The following is a 15,879-nucleotide window of genomic DNA, read 5'->3' on the forward strand; positions in this document are numbered from 1 at the left end:
AAAAGTGACGGGCTAGATCTGATCTGCAGGTGGCAGTTTGCCGACCCTGCCCAGGGTACACCCTGCCCAGTGTTTTCACACAGCACTCATCACCTTGCATCAGACTAGAATATTTACCTCTATGTTACGTCTATTGTCTAACTTTCCCACGAGATCATTAGCTTCAAGAAGGCAAGGACTTGGTCTGTCTGGCACATGGTAGGTGTACAATAAAGATTTGATAAACGATTGCATACATGAATCCCAATCACTATTGGGATCACTCTTTACTTCCTCACTGGGGGTAACCATGACCGTTGCCCATCCCCTGGGGCCTTGCTGCTTCAAGAGGAACCCAAAAGGGACACCCGGGTGGCTCAGTGGTTGAGCATCTGCCTTTGGTTCAGGGCGTGATCCCAGGGTCCTGAGATCAAGTCCCACATTGGGATCCTTGTGAGGAGGCTGCTTCCCCTCTGCCTATGTCTCTGCGTCTCTTCATCTCTCATGAATAAATAAATAAAATCTTAAAAAAAAAAAAAAGAGGAATCCAAAAGCGCTAGGTCCAAGAATTTGAAATTGGGAGGAAGAGATAAGCAGAGACAATTTCCTTTCATCCCAACCTCTGTGCTCCATTATTTCATTCTGCCTATGATGTCATGTGTCAGGGGACCTGTGAGCCACCGGAGGTGAGGGGTGTGATCAGGACACAGCTCACCTCCTGGGAGATGCCACTCTGCCTCAAATTATGGTAGGAAGGAAGGGTGACTCGCCCTCTTGGAGATGGAAGCTTCCCGTGACAGGCCCAGGGCAACCCCTCTGAACACTCAGTCTCCCGCCTACCTGAGGCTTCATCCTTATAATCATGGCCTGAGCCAGTTCGGTGCTCACTATGTGTCAGGTGTCATGAGCGTGATCGTGTCGAGTCCACACCCCCCCTTATTATCCTCACATTCTAGAATGGAAACTGAGGCCCAGAGAAGTGAACTCACTTACCTGAGATCACCCCATTAGTAAGCAGAAGAGCTGAGATTCATTTCCAGGGCCTCCTGTCCCTGGGGCCTTCACCATCGGGCTCCATCATCTTCATTTCATCCCTGTGCCCGGAGACATCAGCCATCACACACTGGATTTCAGGCCTCGAGTCCATCGGCATCTCCCAACACTGTCCAATCACGGGGTAGGAGGAATGGTTCCATTAGATCCAGAGTTGGGGCCTGGGACAGAGTAAACCCTCAACAAATGTGAACTTTCATCACATTTATCTGCCCAACTATTTATTGTACCATTGTTTGGCTACATTTTCCATTGGAGTCATGTTGGGAGGGGTAGGAGAGGATTGACTTTAAAATCAATATGTAAGAGTTTTAAAAAGATGTCATATAAAATTACCTTTTTGTAAATGTATTTTATTTATTTATTTATTTATTTATTTATTTATTTATTTATTTATGAGAAAGAGAGAGAGAGAGAGAACATGCACCAGAGGGTACAAGAGGTGGAGAGGGAGAAGCAGGGAGCTCAATGCGGGGCTCTATCCCAGGACCCTGGGATCATGACCTGAGCTGAGGCTGACACCTAACCGACTGAGCCACCCAAGTGCCCCAAAAATTGCCTTTTAAAAAATTCTTTATATGTCTTTAAAAAAAAAAAAAAAGAACATTTCCATACTTAGTGAGTGCTAGGCCGTCATTCGATGTGCTTTACACATCCTAACAAGGCTGAGAGATAGGGATTTTATTATACCTACTTCACAGATGAGGAAAGCCAAGCATAAAGTTCCTGCTTCTGGGCAAGCCAGCACGCAGACGTCCTGTTTTTCCTCAAACATCAGAGTCGATTGCTGAACAGTGATTTAGAAGTTGAGGTTGAAATCCAAGAACAATGAAAAAACACCGCTGAACAAGGTTAGCTTGCATTTGGGATCCACGACATCTTAAAAATAGATAGTATGACATGTCCGAGCATGGTTACCACGAGAAAGGTGGTTGTGCAGTGAGAGGGAACTAACAAAATGGTGAAACACATGCTTATTGAGTAGAAGAGCCTGTAGGGGATTGGTCTTGTTTTGGGAGGAGGGGATTTTCCCTGAGAACACAGAACTGAACACCTATGATGTGTGTTCACTCAGGCTGGGAGTCATTGGTGGTAGTAGATTACCCTCAGCACTGTGTGGGACGCTCCCTAAACGTTGTATTTTGTTTCATACAACATGGCACAGAGTATAAAACCCTTACGCGCAGCTTAAAGAATAACAGTTTATTTTTTTAAGATTTATTTATTTATTTATTCATTCATTCATTCATGATAGACATAGAGAGAGAGAGAGGCAGAGACACAGGAGGAGGGAGAAGCAGGCTCCGTGCCGGGAGCCCGATGTAGGACTCGATCCCGGGACTCCAGGATCATGCCCCGGGCCAAAGGCAGGCGCTAAACCGCTGAGCCACCCAGGGATCCCCAAGAATAACAGTTTAAAAGCCTGTAAACTCAGGGTTCCTGGAAAGCTCAGCTGGCTAACGTCTGCCTTCAGCTCAGATCGTGATCCTGGGGTCCTCGGATTGAGCCCCAGTCACAGGGAGCCTGCTTTTCCCTCTCCTGCTGCCCCAACACCCCTACTTGTGCTCTCATTCTCTCTCTCGATCTCTCAAATAAATAAAATCTTGGAGTGCCTGGGTGGCTCAGTCGGTTGAGCGTCTGCCTTGGGCTTGGGTCGTGACCCCTGGGGACCTGGGATCAAGCTCTGCATCAGGCTCCTTGCTCAGCAGGGAGCCTGCTTCTCCCTCTCCCTCCACCTGCCACTCCTCCTGCTTGTGCTCTCTCTGTCAAATAAATAAATAAAATCTTTAAAAAAAGAAAGAAAGAAAGAAAGAAAGAAAGAAAGAAAGAAAGAAAGAAAGAAAGAAAGGAAGAAAAAAGCCTGCAAACCCATTACCTGGGTAAGGAACCAGATAATTTTCATTGCCTTAGCACCCAAGTCCCCTGTAAACATTACCATGGCCTCTGTGTTAATTTTTCCTTTTCTTTTCTTTATTATAGTTTATCACCTATGCAAGATTCCTCCAACATCATGATGCTTGGCATTTATTTTTATTTTTTAAATTTATTTATCCGTTTATTTTTCTTAAAGTAAGCTCTAGCACCAACGTGGGGCTTGAACTCACAACACCAAGATCAAGAGTCTCATGCTCTCTGTGGGCCTGAGCCAACCAGGTACCTTGTGACATTTCTTTTTAGACTTTTAATTTATAATCATTTTAGATTGACAGAAAAGTTGCAAAAGTAGTACAGAGTGCTCCAGTATGCCTCTTGCCCAGTTTCCTCTAACGTTAGCATCTTATAAAACCGTGGTACGAAAAAAAAAAAAAAAACTAAGAAATTTACGTCAGTACAGTATTATCAGCTAGACTACAAACTCTGGGTTTTTCTTGTCATAGCACAAACACCTTTCTCATGGTAACTGGGATCCTAGTATATAATAATATCTATTTATCCACTATTATGGTTGAGTTTTTAAAAAATGATGAGAAGGCAACTTGACTAGGAAACTCAGGAGCCCAGGGGCCTTTGAGGGGCCTGTCTGGCATCCATCCCCCTGGTGCCAGGGCTCATGCCTGAGCTTCCCCCTGCAGCCAGTGTGTAGCTCTGGCCCAAGTAGATAGAAGAAAACTTTTTGCAGGGGTGAAAAAAGGGTGAAGAGAAAGAGCCATCCACCTGTGGAAAGAAAGAGCAGACCAGCCACTCTTGAGTGGAAGTCCTTGGAAGAGGATGAGCTGGACCATATCCAGGTCACAATCTGGTGTCAGCTTCCTTGAGATTCTACACAAACCCCTTCTGGAGAGTTCCATGGAGGAGGGCCTGAATGAATGCTAGAAAGCACAAGGCTAACCATAAATGAACTTAACTGTCAGGGCTGTTATGTGGGATGCGTCCCGCACAGCCAGCAGGAATGTGGTCAGCCCTGTATTTTCCACTTTTGAGAAAACCCCCAGCCTTCCACAGCTCTCATGAGTGAGAGCCAAGCAGCACATTTACTGGGGGAGAAATGAGCCCCTTGGGGGGATCCAGCAGCCACTGGAGGGAGAGCAGGGCCTGGGTCATGGCCAAGACAAGTCAAATACAGACAAGAATGTGGCTCACATCTGCCAGCCATTTTCTCCTCAGGTTAAAAATCAAATCAAAACAAAACAAAACAGTACAGTGGCAGCTGGCATGTTGGGGATGACAGTCCTCAACATGAGTGTCCCTTGAGTCACATGGTCCTGCTTGGACCTGCTGGTTGATCTCTAATCTTGATACCCAGCTGCCATGCTGGGGCTTCTATCATCCTTAGGGTTCCCCTCACTTCTCTCCTGTGAGGGGCACTTGTGTCTTGGATCCCCATTCTTCCTTTATTTTATTTTATTTTTTTATTTTATTTTATTAAGATTGTATGTATTTATTTATTCATGACAGACACAGAGAGAAGCAGAGACATAGGCAGAGGGAGAAGCAGGCTTCCTGCAGGGAGCCTGATGTGGAACTCGATCCCAGGACCCCAGGTCATGCCCTAAGCTGAAGGCAGATGCTCAACCACTGAGCAAAGGGTGCCCCTTTTCCTCTTTTTTAGTGATGCTTTCATTTTTGGTGGAGCACATCCTCTAGCTTTTTGAGGAAGGTTCCTCAGGAGGTGAATTTTTAAAAGCCTGTCATTCAGAAAATGTCTTCAACTTCCCCTCTTGCTTAATTGATAGTTTCGCTGGCTATAGAATTCAGGAACAGAAAGTAGTTTCCTTCAGGCATTTGAAAGCATCGCTCCTTTGTCCTCTGGTTGGCAGTATAGACAGTCCCAATTTACAATGATTCAACTCACAATTTTTTGACTTTACAAAAGTGCAAAAGCAATGCCCGTTCAGTAGAAACTACATTTCAAATCTTTAACTTTTTTATCTGTTCCCAGGCTAGTGATATGCAGTATGTTACCCTCTCAGGATGCTGGGAATTGGCAGCAAACTGCAATTGTGATCAGCCCTGTGATCATGAGGGTAAACAACAGGTACACTTACAACCATTCTGTTTCTCACTTTTAGTACAGCATGCAATAAATTACATGCGGGGTGCCTGGCTGTCTCAGTAAAGCAAGTGGCTCTTGATCTTGGAGTGATGAGTTCAAACCCCATGTTGGGAGTAGAGTTTATTTTAAAACATAAATTAAATTATAAATAAGTTGGGCAGCCCAGGTGGCTCAGTGGTTTAGCGCTGCCTTCAGCCCAGGGCGTGGTCCTGGAGACCCGGGATTGAGTCCTGCCTTGGACTCCCTGCATGGAGCCTGCTTCTCCCTCTGTGTCTCTGCCTCTCTCTCTCTCTCTCTCTCTCTCTGTCTCTCATGAATAAATAAAATATTTAAAAAATTATAAATAAGTAAATAACAGGAAATGTTCAACACTTGATTGTAAAATAGATGTTTTATCCAACTGTAGGATAACATAAGTGTTCTGAGCATGTTTAACGTTGGCTCGGCCAAGCAATGATGTTCAGCAGATTGGGTGTATTAAATGCACGTTTGACTTTACAGTACTTTCAACTTACAATAAGTTCATCAGGACGTGACCCCATCATAAGGCAAGGAAAAATCGGTATTGTGCTTGAGATGTTTAAAACCATTCTGTCTCTTGATCCTTTGTTTTTGCTATTGGTGACGGCAGTTGATGACCTTCCCTTTCCTAAGCTTAGTAAAACATTGTGTCCCCAGAGCTCTGAAATTTCACAGTGAGAGATCCTAGGGTCTATTTTAATCAATTCTGGTGGACACCAGGAGGGGGCGTAGAAGCAGCGGGACCAATGAGATGGTCCAGGCTGGAGATGAGGGTGGACCAGACCAAATATGGGGGTAGCATGGGAGTGGTGAGAGGTGAACATGTTTTGGGTAGATTTTTGAAGGTAGAACTAACAGAAATTGACGTCACGTGGGAAAGAGGATGAGAGAGAAACAGAAGAATCAAGGACAACTCCAAGACTTTGCCTTGAGCAACTGCAAGGATGAGTTGCCTTTTGATGAGATAGGGAAGACAGAGAAGATACAGACCAGGAAATCAGGAATTTGGTTTTCTGTGTGTTCATATGGAGATAACCCTTAGTCATCAAAATGGAGGTGTCAAACAGGCAGTTGGATAAGGGGTCTAGAGTTCAAGACGAGATTGGGCCAGAGAGAGACATTTGGGAACCAACAGCATATTAATGGCATTTAAAACTGGCTAGGAACACCAATGGGAAGAGATAAGGACTAAGGACCCAGCCTTGAAAGACTGAGAAGGAATAGTCAACAGACATGGTGTTCTGGAAGCCAGAGGACAAAGGAAGGATGGAACCCTTAGCCAAGTTAAATACTCCCGGTGGACCAAGGATATTGAAGTAATTAAACTTTGAATGTAGCAATGTGGAGGTCACTGGTGACTATGATTGAAGGATCCTTTTGTCACGGCCGCACATTATGCTATGTTGGGAGGACCATGACTTAGTTCAACAATCCCCTCTGAGGGATATTTAGATTGTCCCCTATCTTCGGCTATTTCAAGCAGTACTGCCATGAAGAACCTTGTATATACATCTTTTTGTACTCTGTGCCTGTGCTGTTCCCCCACACACAAATTTCTGGGTTAGAGAGTAGGTGCATTTCTAAATCTGACAAATGTCACAAACTGTCCGCCATAGAGGTTGTACGAGTTGACACTCCCACCAGCAATGTGTGACCTTTCCCTGGGGGTCTTGCCCAATACAAGGCATTGCCAGTCTTTTTGTGCTTTACCAACTTGCTTTATTAAAAAAATGGTGGGGCTCCTGTGTGGCTCAGTCAGTTAGGCAATACAGTTTTGATCTGAGTTCAGGTCTTGATCTCAGGGTCATGAGTTCAAGTCTTGTGCCAGCAGGGAGCCTGCTTTAAAAAAAATGGTATCTCACTGTTACTTTTTTTTTTAAGATTTTATTTATTTATTCATGAGAGAGAGGGGGGAGAGACATAGGCAGAGGGAGAAGCAGGTTCTCTGCGGAGAACCAGATGCAGGACTCAATCCTGGGACCTGGGGATCATGCCCTGAGCAGAAGGCAGACGCTCAACCACTGAGCCATCCAGGTGCCCCTGTTACTATTTTTAAGTTTGTTTATTTAAGCAATTTCTACACTCAATGTGGGGCTCGAACTCACAACCTCAATATCAAGAGCCACATGCCCTTCTGACTGAGCCAGCCAGGCGCCCCTCAGGGTTATTTTACCGTGCATTTATTTTACTTCAAATCACATTTTACACCTTCTTATATATTTAAGAGCTATTTCAGTTTCTTTTTCTAGGAACTATCTGTTCATAGGCTCTGTGTACCTTTTTTCCCTACGGGATTGTTCCATTTCTTACTGATTTGTGGGAAATCTATATACGTAGCAGAAAAATCAGCTCTTTGTGGGTGATACAATTTACACCTTTCTCATTTTGTGAGCGTTAATTCTAGATTGATCAAATTTAGATATTAATTTGGATTTTGGATTTCTTAATGTGGATTTTGAGATTTCCAAATCTCAAAGATTTGGATTTCTTACCCCACCCCCCTCTCTCTCCCTTCCCTGTGATTTCCGTTTCTAGAAGAAATGCTACTACATCCAATCTTCTTGCAAACACAAGCTCCTGACTGGCAAGCTTCTCAGGTAAAGCCAGGGTGATCTAATCACATCTGATGAGGTTGCTGTAAAAGAATCAAAAATTATCAAGGAAACGATGAGAGGAGACTTCCACCACTGTCAGCGAAAACTTTACCTTGAGTCCGGATTGTGGCGAAACTTGAATGATCACTTTGAAAGTCTCGCAGTTCCTTTTTTTTTTTTTTAATTTATTTGATGACAGAGAGAGAGAGACAGTGAGTAGGAGGAGCTGCGGGCAAAGGAAGAGGGAGGGAACTGAGCAGGGAGCAGCTCAGGGCTCGATCTCAGGACCCTGAGATCATGACCTGAGCTGTAGGCAGATGCCTAACCGACTGAGCCACCCAGGCTCCCCGAACATCTGGCAATTCCTATTTTAGAGTGTGGTTTTTGAAATTTTTCGACTACAGTGCAGAATCAGAAATGTATCCACATCATAACCCAGCATGCACACACATCTGCACATTTATTATTTATTTTATTTTATTTTATGTTATGTTATGTTATTTTATTTTATTTTATTTTATTTTATTTTATTTTATTTTATTTTATTTTATTTTATTTATTCATGAGAGACACACAGAGAGAGGCAGAGGGAGAAGCAGGCTCCCCTCAGGGAGCCCAATGCAGGACTCAATCCTGGACCAGGGATCATGCCCTGAGCTGAAGGCAGACGCCCAACCACTGAGCCACCGCGTCTCATGCATATTTATTATTTAGTTGAAAGTTTTGTATAACTTGTGCAAGATTTGCAAAGTAGCATCGGCTCCAATGGTCTGTTTGCTACGGTTTCGTTTTTGTTTTCGGATTCCCATGCAAATCCACTTAATCTTTCATTTCAAGGCCTTAGCAGATCCAATGCCTCCTTTCTGTAACAAATATATATTTAAAAATTTTTCTGCACAGATATTTAAAAATGTATGTTTTATTCAACTTCAGGGAGGTATAATTTACATTACAATTACACTGCAACAAGCCCACTTTGTGTGTGCAGTTTGATGATTTTGGGCAATTGTTTACCACCGCAATCAAGGTAAAGAACATTTTCATCGTTCCAGAAAGTTCCTTTGTGCCTCTTCACAGTCAAACCTCTCACCACCCACCACCCACTCCCCAGGGTAACTGCTGTTCTGATTTTTATCACCATAAACTAATGTTATAATATTTTTAAATGTTCCTTTTACTACCCTGAAATAAAATTTATGGATAATATAACCTACCCACATACAAACACATTTTTTCAAATCAAGATAATGCCCTCATTGTAATATAAAGAAAGAATAAGAGGAAAGTAATTTGTAATACAATAATGAAAGACTCGGGCCTGATTAAGCTGCAAGACATAATGATGGGGTTGGGGGTGTGTGCTAGGGGCAGAATCTTCCTGAATGCTCTCTGGACTACCACAAACAAGACAGACACAGCACATTGTACTGGCGATACAAAGAACCCAATGGTGAACAATGAAAAAACTTCCCTTGTTACAACCGGTATTTGCAGTCTCGGAAAATTTATAACTTTGTTTATGAGTAAGTGGAGCTCAGTGCTGGACTTGGGTAATTATAAACAGGTTGTTTACCCCCACCAGCACCTCACGGGATGTGGTGTTGGACTTTCCATCTGGGGCACTGTGGGAAGCCTCATGGGACATCTGGCATCCTGGTGCCCTGGTCCCCTGTCCAGGAAGTACCGGTGGCTCCCCTAACCCTTGCGACAAAAACCTTCCCCCAGTTTCCCAAACACCCCCTTGGGGAGAGGTAGCCACTCCAGAAATGATTCTCAACCACAATCCCAGGGGCCACCTGGTTGGCTCAGTCGAAAGAGCATGTGACTCTTGATCTCAGGTTCGTGAGTTCAAGCCCCATGTTGGGTGTGGAGCCTCCAAAAAAGAAAGAAAGAAGAAAGAAAGAAAGAAAGAAAGAAAGAAAGAAAGAAAGAAAGAAAGAAAGAAAGAAAGAAAGAGAAAATAACTACAATTCCAAAAGTATTGCTTGACAAAATAGCTCCTCCCAATTAAGCAGATTCTGGCTCCCCTTCCACTTATCCCCAGGCCCCCCTGGGCCCTCCCGTGTGGGTGCCTCCTGCAGTTTCTGGGCCCCTCTTCCTGTCCCAGAATCAACTGCTCCTGAAACAAGTTGAGTTCCAACTTCTTTGGGAAATGCATTGACATTTCTACCCCTTTGTGTAGGGATCTTCCTCTAACTCCTCTAACTTCCTCTAACTTCCTTTCCTTTACCTTTGAGGATTCACCCCCTTTTACTCCTTTGTAAGTATTTCAGTGGCATCTCCAGGCATCCCAAGGATGCAGGCTTTGGGTCAAATCCAGCCCACGTTCATGTTTCCTTTGGTCTGGAGAGTGGGCCCCAGAAGCACAGCCAACTTGAAAGGGGACCCTTGAAGCCATCATGCCAAACACTTAAGAGCTCCGGTATTTGTTAGGGTGGCTTTGAGCACATTTCTTAACCCCTCTGGACCTCCATTTACTCAAAAGAATGAGGATGATGATTATACTTATGCAGAAAACAGTTAATGCCGCAGGCCGAGGTGCACTCCCAAGAAGCTCCTGTTTTTGTGATTGGCCCTTGGCGGACACCTGACAATCGAGCTCTTTGAATGTTCTAATAAGAGTGTTTTGCACACTTGAGGTCTTAAACCACACTGTACCTGTTTGTCTGGATAGTTTGTGTGGACAGTGTAATTTGCAGTTGAACACGTCCTTCCCTCTGGAGCCTCAGGACTCGGTCAGTCTTCAAAGACCGTGTGCCCCCATAGCTGACCCCCAATAAAAACTGTGGACTCAAAAAAAATGACAAAAAAACCCTGGACTCCTCGGCACAAGTAAGCATCCTTAGTGGAAAACACTTTGCACATGTTGTCACCCATCATTGCTGGAGGACAATGCTAAGTGCGTCCTGTGTAGCTCCCCTGGGAGGGGACTTTTGTAAGCTCGCGCCTGGTTTCCTCTGTGTTTTCTCCCGATGAACACTTTCCCTTTCACTGTAATAAAACCATAGCTGGGAGCATTACACCTTCTGGGTCTAGTGAGTGCTTCTAGTGAATTACTAAATCCAAGGGTGGTCTTGGAGACTCCAACACAATACCCAACGTGCTTTGGGATATAGTCAAAGGAAACCCAATCCCAAGAGGCTTTGGAGATAAGGACATTCATTCCTCCTCATAACCAGGAGACATATAACACCTGGGTTAGTGTAGTGGCTCAGTGATGGCAGCAAGGGACGTCTCTGTCCACTTTTCTCCTCCATCATCTTCAACATGTTGACAGCCATCTTGGGACTTGTCACTGCATTGTCCTAAGACGGCCTCCAGTGCTTCTTGCATGATTATATCTTCACTCAACTTCTGCCACAAAGAAGAAAGAAAACATTTATACACACACACACACAGTTATATACACCCCAAAAATTATATAAACATACGGCATAAATTAATTATCATAGTGCAAACACTCACATAACCAGCGACCAGGGCAAGAAATAGACCAGTGCATTATGCTGAATCCCCCTCATCACGCCCTCTCTCAATCACAGACCTCCCAACTCTAGGAGGTGTAGGTAGTCTCACAGGTTCTTTTGAGCAGGATAAACTCCCCCAAAGTGCTCCCATCATTCTTCCCACAGATCTTGTACCTGAATAAAACTGGGGCCCTCTAAGCCAGGAAGAAGGGCTTGGTTGTGGGGTGAGCGACACGTCCACGGGCTCAGGGACACTCTATCTCCATCTTCAGTAACTTTGAGCATCGAGTGGAACCTCTATGTCTCCCGAACCCCCCTGGGGGGCTCCAGCCCTGCCTTTGGTCAGTGGAATCCTCTGTCATTGTGAGTGTTGTGTTTGCCAAAACCTCTTTTTTACTAAAAAGTTTCAAACCTACAGAAAAGTGGTTAGAGTAGTATAATAAACCCCACCTATTACCTCTGTCCAGATTTAATAACTGTAAATGATTTGCTATGTTTGCCTTGTCCTTATTTTTTTCTGAATCGTTTGGGAGTAAGCTGTAGACATGATGACCATTCATCCTAAATACTCAGGTACATATCAGATAAGAATCAGGTCATTCTTGGGGCGCCTGGGTGGCTCAGTGGTTGAACATCTGCCTTTGGCTCAGGGCGTGATCCTGTGGTCCAGGATCAAGTCCCACATCAGGCTTCCTGTGAGGAGCCTGCTTCTCCCTCTGCCTGTGTCTCTTCCTCTCTCTGTGTGTCTCTCATGAATAAAAAATAAATAAAAATTTGAAAAAAAAAATTCTTGGGAGCCATTTGATTGTCACATGCCTTTAGTCCCTTTTAGTTTGGAATAGTCTCCCATATGTCCATACTTTTATTTCTATGATACTGGCTTTTTCAAGTCCAGAATAGCTGTTCTTTATAAGGTCCCACATTCCAATTTGTCTGATTCTTTCCTCAGGGGGTCATTAAATTTGTTGTTCCATCTGTAGCTAATTAGCTTCAAGCACTCAAAGCATCTTCTTTTTTTTTTAAGATTTTATTTATTTATTTAAGAAAGAGAGCATGTGCGTGAGCAGGGGGAGGGGCAGAGGGAGAGGGAGGGAATCTCAGGCAGACTCATGGAGCCCATGACCCTGAGATCATGACCTGAACCGAAACCAGAGATCCGCTGCTCAACCGACAGAGCCACCCAGGTGCCTCCTAGTTCCCACAGAATAGAAAGTAGTTTTCACTATTAGTCATTTCTATTTTACAGATGAGGAAACTGAGGTCAGGGAGATTGGGTAGTTTGTCGCTATCACATATTTAGGAAGTGGTAAGGTCTGGAAATGAGCCCACATCTTTCCCATTCTGCAGCTTAATCCAATACTCCTTAGCTCCCGCCCGCAACCCTCCATGGGCATCAAGAAACATGGATGTGGGCATTACCTACAGGTGCTATTTCAGCAGAAGTCTCCTAGAAGTTTCAGCTTTAAATTATCAGAGATAGAATCTCTCTGGTCTTCTAACAAAGGTACAGCCGCTTGGTGACAACCACCAACCCTCACTTTGGCCATCTGGGTGCTGGGCACCCATGCATATAAAGAGAAGACCCAAGAGAAATGAAAGGTGACTCTCATGCCCAAACCATACAATCTGGGTCTATCACCTGGAAAAAGCTAGTTTCTCTGAGGCCGTGTTTCCCAAACCTCACCTGCCCATGTACCACTTGAGTATTTTAGCCATGTTGAGGGTCTACTGTAACCATTATTTATCGAATATTTTTCTTTAGATCAATTTAGACTTAATTTTGTTTAAGAGGTAACTTTGTATCCCTACTCTAAAGGGAAAACCAAAGTCATTTTAACTTTCTCTCTTTCTTTCTCTTTCTTTCTCTCTCTCTTTCTTTCTTTCTTTCCAGGCTCCACACCCAGCATGGAGCCCAACGCAGGGTTTGAACTCACAATCCTGAGATCAAGACCTGAGCTGAGATCAAGAGTCTGAGGTTTAACGACTGAGCCCCCCAGGTGCCCTTTACCATTCTTTCAAGGAAAACACGTGGCTCTTTACATAAAAAGGTTCGTGTTGGTGCGACTTAAAAATCTCTGTAGCGTGCTCTCCTTCTTGGGATATGATGTCCTGGGAAGAAATAAGTCATGACTTTGAGATTGGTTGGTCAAGGGTGGAAAACTGGCCCAGAGATGTAGAAAGGACAGGGATGATTGGGCGGGTACCTGAAAGGATGCAGCAAGGCCCAAGCCCCCGAGGGTTGGAGACACAAGCGTTTGATGTCGTGTCATAGTGTTGGGGAGTTGGGGGTGCCTTTGGACATCTTTGGACAGCAACATCTCGGAGTCACCCATCAATCAGAGGACCGGGGCCTGGGCTCCCCATAGGTCTGCAGCACGAGGTGGGGAAAGAGAGCTGTCGCAGAGAATACCCACCCAGGGGCTCAGGAATAGGCAAGAGGCCAAAAAAGCACTAGTTAAAACAGGCCGTGATCAGAGCTCTCAGAAACTCACCAGTATTTTTGGGAGAACATTTACACACACACATGCGCACACTCACGCACAAACACAAACTCCAAATAAGGATGCTCTGGGTTGCAAGTTAACAGGAAACATACTGAGATTTGTTGGTCTGTCTGATGCTCGGAGACGTGTTGGTATCACAGGTTTTCCTTTCCCTGCTCTGCGGTCTCTCGGTTTCAGCTTCAGCCTCACGTCGCCGGAAGGCTGCCTACACCAGCGCAACACGCCTCCTTGTCTGAGTCTGGCAGGAGGAAGGGAGAGGCGCAGGCAGACAGAGGCGGGCTTCGAGACAGAGAGAGAACCTGTGTCTTCCCTAGAGACCCTCCCTGGAGAGTGAGAGGGATGCCCTCAGGAGCAGCTACTAGTAACAATGCCAATTAACACTTGCCTGGCACTTTCTGGGCTACAGACACTCTTCTGAGCCTTTCTATGCGCTGCTTCATCAACTCTAAGATGCCCTGTTTGTGAGAGGCATCTCAGAAAAAAACACAGCTGATTTAACCATGACACCCCATCCATTTTAACACCCAGCCCAATCCCTTAGATCAATGAAATGCTCATCACACCCCCATTTCACATGAAGGGAAACTGAGGTTGCATGAGTAGTTGGCCATTCCACTAGTCACAGGGCAAGGCTGACCTTGAACCCAAGGCAGTCTGGCTACAGAGTAGCAGATCTAATCTACTGGCCCCCCCTGCCCCCCTTGGCCGAGGTCGGAGCTATCTGAGAAGCAGACACAGGCAGAGACCGGGAGGTCGGCCGATGGTGAGGCTTCGGCAGGTGGTCACAGCGGGCTTCCCAACACCCCGGGGTTGAACCTCTTCTCTGAAATGTAAGCTTCTCTCTGGCAGGATTAGAGGCACATGGATGGGCTCCAAGGAACCATTTCCCCTCATTCTGGAGGGCTCACGAAGGGACCAGACAAGCCTGAGCTCTTCTTCCTCCGCCTCTCCCTCCTGGGGAGTGGAATGGAAATCATCCTCCTTGCCCAGTAACCTGGCGAAGTACAGGGAAAGGAAAAAAATATTTTCCTCTACCCATTGTCAAGAAACAAAATTCAGGGGCACCTGGGTGGTTCAGTGATTGAGCGTCTGCCTTTGGCTCAGGTGGTGGCCCCGGGGTCCTGGGATCGAGTCCTGCATTGGGTTCCCGGCAGGGAGCCTGCTTCTCCCTCTGCCTGTGTCTCTGCCTCTCTCTGTGTGTCTCTCATGAATGGATGGATAGAATCTTAAAAAAAAAAAAAAAAAAAATTCAACTGAGTAAATTTGAAGGCTTAATTGGCTCTATTCAATGATTCATGAATTGAATTGATCTAGATACTCAATGAGTTTAACTTAACTCATCACTTAGCAGAATGTTAAGCTTCAGATTACCAAAAAGGGTCAGGAAAACTGTTGAAGACAGTTTCCCTAAAAACTTTATTCTACTTACATCTGTTTAATTTCCTTGTTCTTAACAATTATTGTAGAAGCTGCCTTGAAACAACAGGCGTGAGCAATGGAAACTGGATGCAGGCCAAAGGGCCCACAGCGACCCCCTGGCTCAATACAGACAGGCCCAGCAGGCGGCCCACCTCAAAATATCCACAGGCTCTAACTGACCAATGAGCTGTGTACAACCAGGCACAGATACCCAAGAAGGGGAAATTCCATGGGTCCCCATTCCTCTTCACCTTCTGGCTTTAAATACAGCCCCCACCTGCTGCCTCCTTGAGGGTGGTCTGTCCCCTGCTGTCCTGCTCGCCACCCCTTTATGGTGTATTCAGTAAACCTCTATCTCCTTTGTTCTGCTGTCCACACCACCGACCCCCTCTACACCTGATTGGGACAACCCACATTTTGGGGGCTCCCATCTGATCAGGAGAGACACTACAATTATGTTTAGACCACCCACAAAAACTTTGAGAGGGGCACCTGGCTGGCTCAGTCAGAGGAGCATGAGACACTTGATCTCAGGCTCTAGAGTGAAACCCCACGCTGGGTGTAGAGATTACTGAAAACCTAAAAACAAGCTTTATGAGGCGTTAGATGCCATATCTAATGCTGGTAATTCTGAAGACAATTAAAATGTCCATTTTATTTTATTTATTTTTTAAAAGATTTTATTTATTTAATTGACACAGAAAGAGAGTGAGAGAGAGAGAGAGAGGACAAGCAGGGGGAGTGGCAGGTAGAGAGAGAGGGAGAAGCAGCGTCTAGGCAGAGCAAGGAGCCCAATTCGGGACGCGATCCTGCACCCTGGGATCGTGACAGATGCTTGACTGAGTCAC

General features: G+C 45.1%; 1 long non-coding RNA gene across 3 annotated transcripts in view; it reads left to right on the plus strand.

Annotated features, from left to right (window-relative positions):
• The window catches only part of LOC112645495 (uncharacterized), a 23,027-nt gene extending 9,483 nt beyond the window's left edge, over positions 1 to 13,544 (plus strand). For 2 of the 3 annotated variants that reach the window (XR_007410542.1, XR_003127100.3), the window contains exons 2-5: positions 3,104 to 3,186; positions 4,913 to 5,008; positions 7,583 to 7,644; positions 13,000 to 13,544. This is a non-coding gene — a long non-coding RNA (uncharacterized LOC112645495). The remainder of the gene's footprint in view (positions 1 to 3,103; positions 3,187 to 4,912; positions 5,009 to 7,582; positions 7,645 to 12,999) is intronic. The other variant, XR_007410546.1, reaches the window with a different exon arrangement.
• Positions 13,545 to 15,879: the final 2,335 nt, after the last annotated feature.

The sequence above is a fragment of the Canis lupus genome, chromosome 1, assembly GCF_003254725.2.
Source record: "Canis lupus dingo isolate Sandy chromosome 1, ASM325472v2, whole genome shotgun sequence".
Classification (NCBI taxonomy): domain Eukaryota; kingdom Metazoa; phylum Chordata; class Mammalia; order Carnivora; family Canidae; genus Canis; species Canis lupus.